We start from the raw sequence: 15077 nt of genomic DNA on the forward strand, positions 1-15077 counted from the left end.
CAATCTAATGGCACATAGTAGCATCTCTTTCAGGGTATGCACATTCTCTACCAGCTGTTAGACTTCTTGATGCAGAGCTATGATCAATCATGATAGTCCATCACTATGTTCTCAGGCTAGCTACTCCAAGTTCTATATTGCCCTAGGACTAAAATAGAAACCTATGCAATCCTCCAAAGTTACCTGACAAGAAACTGTTAATTTTACACCCTACTCACCTTTGAAAGATTCGGTCTGAAATAAAAACAGCTGGCCTAATGCTCACCACTGTCATACAGCTCAGTACCACGGGGGACCACCCAGTCAGTGATACGATGTTTTATTATAGCAGCTAGAGCTGAGAAATGTAAAAGCAGTTCTGTAAATTTAATCACTGGTTGTTGGAAGAGCTGAACAAAACCTCTCCATTTGTTATCATATGTTTCAAGAGGCAAAAAAGTCTGGCTTGTAAATTATGGTGTTACAAACACTGTGTAACTAGTTCTGTAAATTCAGCATCTTTCATCAAATTTCTATTATCATTCCATGACTCAGAGCCACTCACCATCTCAGGTGGGAGCAGTCCAGTACCTAATGCAATGACTCTTCTAGCAAAAGTAGTACATTATTTTTTACTCTGGGATTTTTGAATTAGCACAGTATGGTGCAGTACAAACATACAATAAAGTACAAAGAAGGACAAATAAGTAAATGCTCCCAAATCTCCTGCTAATCCTAATAAAAATATCAAAGTAGCACATAGTTATGCTTTTTTTATTCAGTAGTCCAGCAGCGCAGTGTAAGAATGCAATTTATTCAACAATTTACTCAAGAGACTCCTGCAACAACAATATATTCAGAAACTCCTGAGACACTATCACCAGTGGTGTTTGAAGATTGTCTGTTTATGATATTTTACAATGGCTTAATAGAACAGAGGTTAAAATCCCTGGCTGTGTCTTCCCTGCCTTGCAAACAGAGAAAAACATATCAATACTGCCCTGAATCTGGCTCCCCATTGCAAGCCAGAGAGCAGCTTGCACTGCTGAAAAGCTAAGAAACAACACATGGGTTTTGCTGAACAATTTCAACATAATTCAAAACATTTTGCAGAAAACGAGGTAAAATGAACAGCAGTTTAGCAACAGTGCATAATAGCAGGTGTAATGTGTAAGGTTAAGAGGCAAATCAACTAAAAGCCAAAAGAAAGGAAAATAAAAGTGGGGATCTCAGATGGGCCTGATGTCTCTGGCAAAACAGTAAGTACCAGCCCTGCTGCTTCATCACAAGCCTGACAGCAAATCCAAGGAGAGGAACAAGTAGAGCCTGCTCCTTTTACTGTTTATTATCTTTCCTCTGCTGCCTCTTTATAAGCTTTAGTACATTGCAGGTACTTTTAGCCTTTATACTGTCATCACATTAATATACAGTGTATTTCACCACTATGTTCTGACCCTAGTGTAATACAGCAACTGTTGCACTGGGTTCAGGGCTCAGCTAGTTTCAAAGTAGGTTATGTCATTAATGTAAAGAAATATTAGTTGTTCAGCTTAAGTTTTAAACACAATGAATTGCTTAGACTTGTAACATTGTGTGATTTAGAATGCTGTTCACTTACTTCGCATGAGTAGCTAGATTTGCTGAAGCCTTAAGCCACAAGTTGTGAACTGTCACCTAGACTTGCTGAACTTGTACTGAACTTGTATCTATTCAAGCAAGACAAGACCTTCAGAGCCAGTACAAACCAGAAGATAAGGAGGGTACAACCGTCAACAGCAGCTGCAACTAGACAAGATAATGGCTTGCCTGGAGACAGTGAAGGAATCCAATACGGAGTCAGAAGGTGTCAGAAGATCTCAGGCCAGAATCACTATGGGACCAAAGGGCACATGGAGTTCGCATGAAGGGCAGATGCATAGTCTGTAAGGGTGTAATTGCCCAGGGATTTCTTCGTTCAGGGTCCCTCCCCAGCGGCACCAAGCTCGAGCTGATCCTGCTGCTGTACCACACTTAAATTATTTATTTTTATGAAATTCAATGCCTGAGACTCTGCTTTGGGAAACCTAGGGTTCAAACTATGGAGTGACTAACACCAGATGCCTGGACTGAACTGCGCTTCTTTAACAAATAATAATCCACTTAGGTCATTCTCCTGATTACAGGTGGACCACATGCTCCAGGAAAACTTATGTATAGGTGGTTTGCCTACGACATACACTCAAGGAATAGGGATATACAGGGAACTTAAGGAGATGAGAGGTATTCTTACCCTCAACACTGTCATATCTATACAGAAAGAAATGCTACTTGGTGCATTAGATATACATATATTAGAAAGGTGCTCTTTTAGTATGAAAGCAACTACGTAGTGCTGGCAGCTATCTCCACTCTAGTGGATGATATGGATGATCCTAAGGACCTTTACTCACCCAAAACAAAAAGAACCCAGCTACAGAGCCCTATTCCTAGGGACGTGCTTCTAGGACCATGCTACCTACAGGAACCAGACAAGTGGAACAGAGACAGCTAAGGAGAGAAATGGATCAAAACAGGAAAACTCAGCCACCCTCCAGGCAGCATACCTTTCAGCTTCCATTTCTGGCCCTGTCTTCACATTTCCCAGAAACAGCGCGAAACACCTTCAGTCTTTTGCTATCTCACAGTGAGTTTCCACAGGAGGGGCTAGCTCCTAGGTAGTGTGGATGGAGATATTCAGTGGAGAAACTTTTCCATGCATATGGAAGAGCTCTGATACAAAAGCCTGGCCAAGTATGATCATTCTATGGCTTTGGCTGTCACAGCACATGCAGAAGAGGAGGATGCACACTGTTGAGCTGCACTAGCACTTTCAGAGATGCTGTAATGCTAGCTAGCTTGGCAATAGTGCAACATTCAGCTGGTACCCTCATTCTGGCTCACTCTGGGTTTCCACTCTCACACCATTCTGGTGGGAGAAAATGAATGACAGCCCCGAGAAGGACAACAGTATCAAGAAGTACCATTTTGTTTCAAAGACTGATCACGGGAAAGGAGCACAGTACTGTGCTAAAAGCAGTCTAGTGACTAGACTAAGATACCAAAAGGTATCATTGGTTTCAGTGACTAAGAAATTCACACTGTTCTTAAGTGCTTTATTTAAAATCCCATTAGAGAGATTTGATCTTTAGATATTTAAACAGATTTAAAGATCAGATGCTTGGTCATTTGCTGGCACAAATCCCAGATAATGCCTGCATCCCCAACAGTTACTTTGAGCTGTGAAGTGAATCACCACCATCTGCCCACTGCAGCAGGACACCTCGTTGCACCTGCTAGTAGTATCCTTCCCAAAAGCCACCCCCAGCACTACAGTTCCCATACGGACATGGACACCAGTAGCTTGTACTCCCAAGCAGGTCTCTGCAGTCCAGGACCCTCTAGATTGCCTGCACACTTGTTTAATTACATGTTGCTGAGGCTTATCTCACCTGAAGTCTTTATGCATAGATACTTGCTTATCACAGGAAAAAGGCAGCTATCTGCTTTCAGTAAAGAGCACACACTGAACTAGTGTTAAGACACCAGACTCTGGAATAGAAAAATTGCCTGATGAGGTCTCCAAAACAGCAGCTCCCTACCACAAAAAAAAAATATCTATTTCCAGTTTGTGGGTCCTTCCATTAAAATTATTCATATTTAAGGGTCTTAAGGTGCATTTAGTGCCATGAATATTTTTTAGGAAGTATGAGAGTTAGATCCCCAATGTGATGATGATGCTCCATGAGTCAGAAGAGGTTGCATCTCACAAAGCTACTAAGTAGTGCTCAGAGTACCCAGGAGTATCAAGACCAGCTAGAAGTTGACTGAAGAAGAATCCATCTGATCCTCCAGCAAGTGCTCTCCTCTGTTCTGAGCCTGGCTTATTGCTCCCACTCCTGCCTCCCTGGCTCTGGGGTGTCAGCCAAACCATCTCATTCTTACACGTTTCCCCAGGAACCTGCTCTTTCCTGCACAAAGACCACTCCAGCCTTTTGGAGAACAGTTTCAGTCTCACCCAGCTTTTACTTCTCCAGCGGCATCGGCTGGGACACACATGTATCTCTGTACAGCGCTGCTTTCCACCAGGCCCAACCTGCCAACTCTAATGGTGCAACACATTCATATGCAGGATGGGGCGGGAAGGTGTAGGAAGATTTTAACTTGTGTGAGGAGACTACCAAATACCTCTGCAATTACTCATACTTATTTCTTTCAAAAAGGCCACGCTAATACACAATTGAATTCACCAGCCTATCACACACACTGTGTGAAAAAAATTAATTTGATATAGGATTTTTAATATAAAATACTCTATTCCTTCACATATTAATAACTGAGCTGAGCAAGTATCCTCCTTAGTAGGTATAATCTTAAGTGGTTTCATCCTATTAATTTCCAGGCAAGTGCAATCAAGTGATAATGTAAGCAATAATGCTGCTCCTTGAAGTACAGAACCTTTGAATAAAAAAAATTTCATTTCATCATTAAGAGCAAACATTTTCTCAAAGTCAGAAGAAACAATATAATCTGCCTTTCGATGCTGTATGAACACCTAGGGAATAAGTATCTCACCAGTCTTAGTTCTTTAAGGCCCTGGCAGCTTTCCAAAATTACTTATACCTCTTTCTAGTTATGTATGTCTGAAATTTTCTATCCATGTTTGTTTAGAGGGCTTCTATTCAAGTAGAGTAGACTGGAGTTACAACTTCCTTCAAATAAGGGCTTGAGTTATTATTCTTATTGCTTAACGATGAATTAAAAAATTAAATAACAAAGGACAAAAGTTTTGTCAAGACTTGAGATGTTGGCACCTCCCTCTGGCAGCAATAGATTAGCCTGGAATCTATTATTTGTTTATGAACATTCTATTACTGTAAAAGAATGCATCATAAGTATTTCTGCTTGTTGTTGACTTTCACTGCAAGAAGTGTCATTTATTTTGCTAGGATCTATGCAAGTTGGTCTCGTGCCATCTGGCAACCTCATTTGCACGTATCACATTTTATATGGAAGCATCACTAAGTATCTGTAAGTTTCCTCAACATGATGCTTTATTTTTGTTATCAGAAACTGTTTTCATTCTGATCACCAGCAGTAAATCCATATATTTCCCAGCTAAACATTATTTCACATTCCATTTAATCTCAGGTGAGTCTCTTCAGATATACTCAAACAGACTGAAATTTAGTATGCAGATGTCATTGCTTTTAGGGCCATGGCTTTCAAGCACACCCACAACTTTATACACACAGAGGTGAAAACCAACTGCCTAACAGATCTGAGGCACCTGGTGCACAAGCAGGATCCACACCACACACTTCAAGAGGTAGCAAGAGAAGATTAATGCATTCACTGCCAACACAGGTTGGCAAAAACACTCCCTTGACTTGGAACACCACCAGGAATGGCCTACGCTCTTGTACAAAAAAAGCACCTCTGTTCTCAACAATCCCATTTGCACTCCCCATGGGATTCCCTTCAAGGTCTGTAAAAGGGATAGCCAGGCCCTTCTCCAAAGGGAATAGGAAAGGACAACTCTGGTACTTCATTAACACAAGACATTGGGGTAGGAAATTAACAAAGAGCCAGAAAAAACTATCTGGGTTACCAGTCCCCTGCCATTTAGGAAGCTACTCCAAATGCTTCATCCCTTTGTGACTGAATGCAACTATGTTCTTGAAATAAAAAAGTCACCTGATGTAGCATTTGCACTCAGGCTGTCACCTGCCTCCTCTGCTTAAGTCACAACAGATTTAGAGCAAGACTCTATGGTAGGAATATTCAAGTTTATTTTTTCTATTTTCTTTCCCACATACATATACAGACACAGTATGCTCACAGAAGCCTTGCTCTTCCTGCAAGAAAAATGGATTGCTGATTATAAATGGTTTAATGTGAATAAAAGGCTATAATGACCTCAGTTTATTGATTAGATGTATTAATATTACAGCCAATCAGCAATATAAATCAACATTACCAATCTTTCATTGGCAGCAATGCTATAACGTTAAACAAAAGCTCAGCATGCATTTTGAAACAACTCTGGTCATACCCTATTTCTTCACTATACATATCTCCCTTCTGCTTACCTCAAAAGCATAGGTATAAGAATACTGAAATAAGATACACTCATTCCTATTAACAACATCCATCCTGAGAATTTTTTACAGAAACAGAAAGGGCAACACAATTATCTAGGCCTCACACAAAAGGAAAAAACCTTCAGAAACAAGTCATTAGACTATTTCACAGAATTAAAGGTCATGTTAACTTTAACTAGCTCTGTTAACTAAGTGACTAACATCCTGGGAGGCTTGTTCAGAATTTAACATAATACATAACACCTACATAATGCACACAAAGTAGTTAAACATACATTATTACTTAAGTAAATCCCCCTAAACAGCTAAAAATGTGCATTAGCCAAGAGTCTTGATCTGAAGTTAAAGCATTCCTTGTCAAACACCTCCAACACTAAAACACAACTTTCTGCTGGATTCGGCAGACTCCTTTGTATATTTGCAATTAGCTCTTCCATTTCAGAAATGTAGAAAGGAACTCAAAGCACAATGGATAGGGAAGGAGAGATTTTTTTTTTTAAATTATTTTCAGTCCTTTCATTCTCAGAGGTATTCTAGGTAGGCAAAGAGACAGGAACAGGTTTACTCCCTCAGTTGTGGGCAACTATTCAAGACTGTCCCAGCATATCTTCTTTTCTAAGAATCCAGAGATACTTGGCTGGCAATAACCAACACAGAGCTGAATTTCCAACAGTTTGCCTCAGTTGGAATCCTAATCCTTTATTTCAAATTTGGATAAATTTAAAGTGAACTTTCAAAGCACTTTATGTAATGCATACCATAAAGACTACATATTCAAAATAAATAGCATTGCCCATAAGTCACAGTACCTAAATATTTATGATCTTTAACTCCTTGAACATGCCAATCTACAGAACATTACGGATGAGCAAAGCTCTACAGCCTGACTTAAGATCAAGTATGATCTGTAATCTCTGGCCTCCGGAATTAAGAGGGCTCTAGCTACCTTCCATATCTTCACCTCTTACATGGTGTCTCCTACCCTTAAAGGAGTCAAGGCAGAAATAGCCTCTTTGATCATTTATACACCTCCCTTCAATTAGGGTAATTTACTGTAATTTACAGTAATTGCTCAATACTGACATTTGCATGTACTTGTGTCATGGTTTAACCCCAGCCAGCAACTCAGCACCACACAGCCACTCATTCTTCCCCCCCTCCCAGTGGGATGGGGAGGAGGATTGAAAAAGATAAAACTTGTGGGTTGAGGTAAGAACAGTTTAATAAATAAAATAAAATATAATACTAACAATAATAATAAAATATAATAGTAATGAAAAGGAGTATAACAAAAAAGAAAAAATAAAACCCAAGAAAAAAAGACAATAATGCACAATGCAATTTCTCACCACCTGCTGACTGATGCCCGAGCAGCAATCCACCCCTCCTGGCCAATTCCCCCCTGTTTATATACTGAGCATGGCGTTCTATGGTATGGAATATCCCTTTGGCTAGTTCGGGTCAGCTGTCCTGGCTGTGCTCCCTCCCAGCTTCTTGTACACCTGCTTGCTGGCAGAGCACGGCAAACTGAAAAGTCCTTAACTTAGGATAAGCGCTACTTAGCAACAACTAAAAGATCAGCATGTTATCAACATTATTCTCACACTAAATCCAAAACACACTGTACCAGCTACTAAGATGAAAGTTAACTCTATCCCAGCCAAAACCAGGACAACTTGAAATCCTGTAACTGATCAGCTGAATAGATTCATGTTGAGTGTTACCTTTACTCCAGGGACATTGGAAATGCAAAGTAGTTCCATAGTGTATGTACTTACCTCCTAGCAGCCAAGAACCATCATGTTCTCTCTAGCCACATCAAGAACTGCTTTTCCTGTAAGATACAGCCATGTGTCCTAGGTCATGCACAGCATTAACACACTGGCTCTAGCAGAGGTATTTCAATCAAAAGTTTACCAAATTGCCTCAAATGACAAAACTAATATACAGAGGATTTTTTTCAAATATTTAAGTTCAGAAGAGGCTAAACACCACAACACATGCTTTTACAAGAATTTCAGTTCTGAAGCTCCTCCTTTGCCTTCAATCAACTATCTCAATCATTTGAATTAATCCACACAATCACAGCATTGAATCATTCACAGGTCTTCATTTCCGTTTTCTTTAAGATAACATTTCATAAATGAATATGTATAGAGTATTTTTCTATTTCCACTATTCCAATGTTACCCTTAACACTGAAGTCCTAGTTCCCTGTTAGTCATTTCTTTACCAGTTATGTCAACATCAACTAATTTGAACTTCAGATCAGGGATTAGAACAAAGGAAAAAGAGAAGAATGAATTCAATCAGTATGCAGAGCCTGAATGCCCAAATTGATATTACTGCTGTGTTTGAGTTAATGGCTGACTACCTTCCCCAGCCATGGGACAGAAAGTTACCTCTTCATGCTGATGTAGCTACATTTATCAGTGCCAGATGTGCCTCTGTACCACTGGATTCAGACTGTTCAACAGATTGGCCAGTTCTGAAGGATTTTATTACTACACTGAAAGTCAGGGAATTCCACTAAAGACGAGGTTAACCTAAAAACTTGCTGCATCTCTGCTTGCCTAAATTGGCCATATCATTTAATTGGTCCATAACCTTTGCCATCAGGAAAGAGAAGGTAAAGGGACAGAATCCTATTTAGCATGCGGGTATTACCTGTTTAGATTAACAAGCACTGCATTTTATTTAGCTCAAAAGGAAAACTATTTATCCAACTGCACAACCATCCATCATTTCTAGCCATAAAGCTTTCACACTGTAATGCCCCCTGAGTACAAGCCAATTGGCAACACTAAAACAAGAAGTGGATTTCACCTTGTTGATAGTAGGTTCTGGGAGAATTGAATATTGGACTCTTTCCTGCTCTAAATATAGACACTTTCAAATCAAGGCAATAGCTAGTTTGCTCTCCAGATGAAACATACTTTAGCACTAAAGAGACACTATAGTTTTTTCTACACAGTTTGGAAAAACATGTTGGAACCTTTTACTGTAAATATTACCTTGCTTTTTTTTTATTAGGTCATGTGAGACTATTCCCTGCTAAATAACATTTCAGGCTTCCAGCATGATGTGGGAAGGTAAACAATACATCAACAAGATATACAGTACTCATCAACATAGTAGAATCAAACCTATTTAGAGAATTCTGGCACATTGTTGCTTCTTGGGCATAAAAGCTACATTAATAAATAATTTTAGGCAGCATTATAAACTACTTCATAGGTATAGCAAATGTCATATATAGTAAGAACAACCCTATGAAAGAAGCCTGTCAAGACTCCTTCCATAAAATGATCCACAGAAATTTTCAGCTGTAGTAAGACACCACTGTAGCAGCAGAATATTTTAATGCAAAACATCTTGCAGCTTGGACTTCAAAAGTACAGGGCTGGATTCACACATGGCAGGAACTTCTGCTGAGAAAGACATAATTTTAGTCTGATGGAGTCCACAAGATGAAAAGCAACATTTTTTTAGCTTTGTTCCTTATCCAGCCAAAACCACTTTCCAAGTGGCTTGTCCATGTTTGAAGGTGAGTACTTAGGCCATGTAAAATCCATTTCCCACAGAGGTCACTGAGAAACTAAACTAGATGTCCTCTGCCAGAAAGTAGAGCAGAACAAGGAAGAGAACCCAAGAATGCTGGTTTGCAGTCCTCTATTTTGTACCTTAAAGGTAGGAGCAAAACCTATCGGCATCACTTCTGTGCATGAGCAGCCTTGTGTGGTAAGGAAATGCTCAGGTTAAAGTCTGTGCGCATTCACTTTCACTACCATCTCCTGCATTAGTTAATATCAGCCTAAAAGACTAGAGTATCAACAGCTTTTGGACACTCTACAGATGCTCTCATCTGGGAACTATTCAGTCTAACTCAATTTCATACTCAACATGCTCTCCCAAAGCACAAGAGAGGTACAAGGAAACCTGCATACAACCAATGAGTTGCCTTCAGCATGCTGAAAATTAATGCACCATGCCAGATGGGATGGACTGCCATTTTTTGCTTGCTTCAAGCAAATGTGCCAAATAATCTTAAAACGAAGAATGTGACATGCAAAAAACATCACATTGCTACATAGCCTATTGTTCTGGGCAGCCCTCCAAAGTAAACTCTCTCCCAGGTAAATCAAATATTTGCTGCAGAAAGGGCTTTGTTTCAAACAGTTTCTTCCTTCCCTATATATGTGTGTGTATACACAGAGAGAAGATAAGAGATCTGGCATTCTTAGTGGAATTTTTTTTTAATTACCACTTAAACTTATTAAAGAAACAAGATGCAACTGGGACAGTTATTTTTGTGCAGTAAAGCTTAGTACAGACTAGCAGTTGTTAGAGCACTCATTTATTTCAATATTAGCAATAGAACTTGTCTGTTCTTCAGGACTCTTCGCTTATACCTTTGGCAATTTCAGTGACAGCAAAGTTAGGGGAGGTGAGTTGCACAGATGGGCATTAAAACCAAAATTGATTCATTGCTCTAGAGCATATGAAAAGCTTCACTTTGAAACACTACAAAACTGAACAGATAATTTAGAGAAAATCTTTATATAGTTTTCAGAGTACACAGCAGCCTTGCTATGCCCCATCAGTAGTTCAGGCACAATGCTTTCAGCTGGAATAGAGACCTGACTATCAGCTATCTGTCAAAGCAAATAACTGACTAAAACAAGCATGGGATTAGACAACCAAGATCAGTTACTCAAATCAGCCTATTGACAAACAGCCCACAGTCACCCAAGAATGGATTACCCACTGGATCACGGACATTGAGGTTCCTTTCTTACAGCAGCTCAGACAAGCCCAATGCTCTTATCCCTGCTTCTTTAGCATAGCCTTCATTGGTGTTGTTACTGCCTTTTCTGTTTACAAGTTAGCACTGTAAATTGTGCTGGTCTTACTTATATCCTCACTGCATGTGTGGATTACTGGACAGGCCTCTAGCCACTTGCTCATCTGCTGACCTTGCTTGTTTAATCTGCTGAATCTGCTGTGTGTACAGCTAGCCATAATCTAACCAAAGAACCCAAATGCCTTCCTCCAAGAATTCTGCAATTCTCATTTCACACTGCCATGCATAGCTAATATCTACATCATTTATCCCTCCTAAGTGCAGGATCCTAAGAGTTTTTCTTTGGACAGCATAGCCATTTATGCTAGTTAAATCAAGGTTAAGACTTACATCCTCCATAATGATACTCCAAGGCTCCATAATCAGATAAACAGTAGCTTTCCCCACCATCAGCCAGGACATGACAGTACTGCTTCCCAAAGAAATCATACTTGCAGTCTGGGCAATGAGATGTTGATCACTTCCACTCACTCCTCTGACGTTCTTGTTCCAGTGAATTGACTGTTCCTGTGCCAGGTAGTGCTCTTTTGAAAAGCCTCTTCTGTCCCTCATTTTTTATCATTAAATACTTTGACTTGTGCTTTTGCAGCAAAACCTATTCTCTCCAATAATGCTGTTGAGTTTTGGTAATGTCTATTGGATTTCAACATGGGTTGAATTTCTCACCTCCTACTGGTTTTGCAAAGTCTGTATTTCTCAATATTTAAAATAGGACTGAATTGATAACATCCTTGTAGTTAAAAAAGGTTTCATTAACAGCATTTAGCAGTCCAGCTGTTGATGTCATTAGAATAGAGTTATTGAATAACTCAAGGAAATACATTTCTGGTAGCAGTAACCTCAAGTAGTATTCTTATTAGATTAAAACATTTCTAGTCAGGATACTTGTAATATTTAATTAGGCATCTGAAAGGCTAGTTTATATATGGCCAAAGTGACTATCAAAACAGCACAAATTAGCACAAGTATTTGCACTACAACAGAGCGGAACAGGAATAAATCAGAGCTTGCAGTTAGCACTGTTTAAGTGATTCTTAGCCTAATCTGTCTAACACTCCCCAACGTTTATTCAGCTGTCCAGTTCAAACATAGCAATTCACGATCACAAAAGTGAACAAAGATAAGGAGAACCTAGCAAGCACCCCTGTAGCACCACAAAGCTTGGGAGGGACAGTTTGGACTACACTGTAGTGGGAACCACACAGTAGCCTCTGCTACCCACAGACTAGATCACAGCTGCATCTAATCCTGGGTTTCCAAGAGTCCCCAGGAGGACTGTAAGTACCACAAAAGCTTTCTGCAAGCTTTCCACTATTTTTCAAACCACTGATTACTAACAGCATTCAGGAGCAGAATGCCAGTGTCACACACAACTCAGTCCAGACACAATGCCCCAGCAATATCCATCTACATTTTGCAGTTTTATTCCTAACATTTTATCACACAAACAGAACTCTCAGCTTAAGCTTCAGTCACTGCTGCATCCCTATTTTGGGCTTGTTCCATTCATATTCACCCTGGATGCATTATCCTATATTCTCCTCACCACTTCTTTTGTTTTGCAAACAAGCATGTTTTGTTTTCTCCCATATTAGCCTTCATATGTGGAGACTGTCTCAAATACATGCAGTACTCACTCAGCTTCTGTATAATTCTGCAGAACCCAGAACAAAGCTTGACAGTGACAAAACAGCTAGAGTGCCAAGAAGAGTGCCCTTCATGCTGAGCTATGCATATTCTCAGTTCCTCATAACCATCTGTCTGTAACTGTATCTGACAAGGCAAGCAAGTGCAAGGACCTGAGGCAACAATCACCTTCATCCTATAGCTGTATAATGTCTAATGCAATGAGGTACAATCTGTGATGGTAGCTCCAAGTATGACACCTGCAAACTTAGAGTGGCATTTTTCATCTCAATATCCATTTCAACCATTGAAGGTCCTCTCAGGACTTGCTCTTAAGACTTTTTTCCAGGTGCGCTTCTTTTCTTCTCAGTGCTGGAGATAAGGACTTCAGGCAACAAATCCTCCCACATCAACATCACCCTGCAGTGGTCAAGGCAGCAGAGCACTCTCTTCATGAGCTTCACAAATTCTAAACCTACCATGCACTTGTAAGTCATGGACCAGCCCAGTTCTGCCAAACAAGAACAGAACATCTTCTGAGCACTCAAGCACCTTCTTAAAATAAAGGTAAGTTCTGTGAATACACATTAGATCTCTGTATAAGTATCTTATCTAGTGAGCACTTCACAGGGATGCCTAGAAGTTCTTAGTGAGTATTAGTGCATGTCTGCTGCAACACAGGAGACAAGAATTAGAAGTCTGTTTTCATTTCCCAATGCGAATTACATTCTGTTCTGGACACAGGATCAAATACTTAAAGCATAAAGTTCATTATAGGTAGGCATCAGTATCATATTCCTGCCTATATATCCTACCCACCTGAATCCACTGAGTCCCAAAGATACACACATGCTGTTTTAAGTACCACTACCTTCAAAGTTACTATTTATCTGGTCTTATTAACACATGAATCTGTGATGCTTTTACTGACTCAAAGGGAGAACAACCTAGAAGCATGACTTTTTTTATTCTAGCATTATTTCCAATCATCAATTAAAACTTAGCAGGAACAAGCTGGTGGGCTTCCTGATAAGCTGGAAGCTAATAAGCTTAAAAGAAAGGATCATATAACATGCCTACTTGAAAATCATTTCCCAAGCAGCTAAGAATGCACCTCCAACAGTCACAGCCCATACACACAGATTCAAGATACTACAGTACAAGTCATTTAAGCTGTTAATACATTCCCACAGTACATTCTCTTTGCTCACTGGAAAGGGTATTTAGCTATTCTAAAGGTTCAAACAGGCACAGCCACTTCAAGCCAACAGCAGAGAAACATTGATTCTGGATAGTATTTACCTGCACGTGCTACAAGACCTAGCCCTAATTTGCCAGAACCAGTCATTTGCAGCAGGTGCCTCAGGTAGAAGCCAAAGCCCTGATGTGGAAGGGGCTTTGGCAGCCTAAGGTTTTTACATTTTGAAGTTCTGCCTTACAGCTGAGCCTCTCCACCACCACAGGAAATTCAGTTTTCTATTGTCAGAAAACTAACAACAAAAAACAAAATAGCTTTCTGCTATGCTTTCTAGTAGCAACTCTTCACCACAACAGCTCAGCCACAATGTCAAGCCTCTCCATGCTGTCAACCACACCATCTGAAAAAGCAGCAAGTGTCTCTTGCAGCCTAGGTTCCAGAGAAGAAGGCCTCCCAGGAGGCAAGACAAAAAAGGTTATACTTGCACTTTCCTAACTTCAGTGCAAAAAAAGCCTTTTTCTTTCCCCAACCAACATCTGATGTCAAGAAAATGTTATCTTCACAACTGCACAAACACCTTCTGCAGTCTGAGAGGCAGACACTTTTTCTCCCAAAACACAGGCATTTTGTCCATAAACACTGAACATAAGAAACCACAGGCAGCTAGACACCAAGCCCTAGAGATACTGATTACATAGTAGCTCTGAGAAAATACAGAGAAAAAAATACAAATGCAGATCACTAGCTAGAAGTCACCCACAACCCTTTGCACTAAAGGCTCAGAAGAAAATTCATACAGAAGTTACAAAAACAGAGCCCTTATAGATACTCACAGTAGGTACTTGTAACAGTCAAGTAAGAAAACAGATGGTAGAGAGTACTAAAGCCTTTTTTTCTTTAACTACTATAATACTGTAGCTATATTAAACAATTCAGTAGAGCCTTTACCCAAAGATATTTATGACTGAAAAGGCCTTAAATAGGTACAAGAAAACAAGCCATAAATGAACATAGCCAGGAAATTATACTTATAGGGAACAAAAAAGTTAAAATAACTACTCTAGACCCAAAACATTACCTTTTTAAACAAAAACTACTCCTCTGTTAATAATTCTATGTGCTTGCTTCACCACAACACAGCTATACCTCCAGCCACCTAAGGACATACAGATACTACCTCCAGCCACCTAAGGACATACATACAGACACCACCTCCCCACCCAATTACTTACCACTCCCTAGCAAGGGCTCTTTATATAAACCTACCCTCAGCACAGTGCTCTGGAGGCTG

At 39.9% G+C, this 15077-nt stretch overlaps 1 long non-coding RNA gene across 1 annotated transcript in view; it reads right to left on the reverse strand.

Annotated features, from left to right (window-relative positions):
• The window catches only part of LOC127019737 (uncharacterized), a 31056-nt gene extending 16089 nt beyond the window's left edge, over positions 1–14967 (reverse strand). The window contains exons 1-2 of the long non-coding RNA XR_007766970.1: positions 14865–14967; positions 7877–7932 (exon numbers count right to left, since the gene is read on the reverse strand). This is a non-coding gene — a long non-coding RNA (uncharacterized LOC127019737). The remainder of the gene's footprint in view (positions 1–7876; positions 7933–14864) is intronic.
• Positions 14968–15077: the final 110 nt, after the last annotated feature.

This window comes from Gymnogyps californianus, chromosome 9 (genome assembly GCF_018139145.2).
Source record: "Gymnogyps californianus isolate 813 chromosome 9, ASM1813914v2, whole genome shotgun sequence".
NCBI classification, from domain to species: domain Eukaryota; kingdom Metazoa; phylum Chordata; class Aves; order Accipitriformes; family Cathartidae; genus Gymnogyps; species Gymnogyps californianus.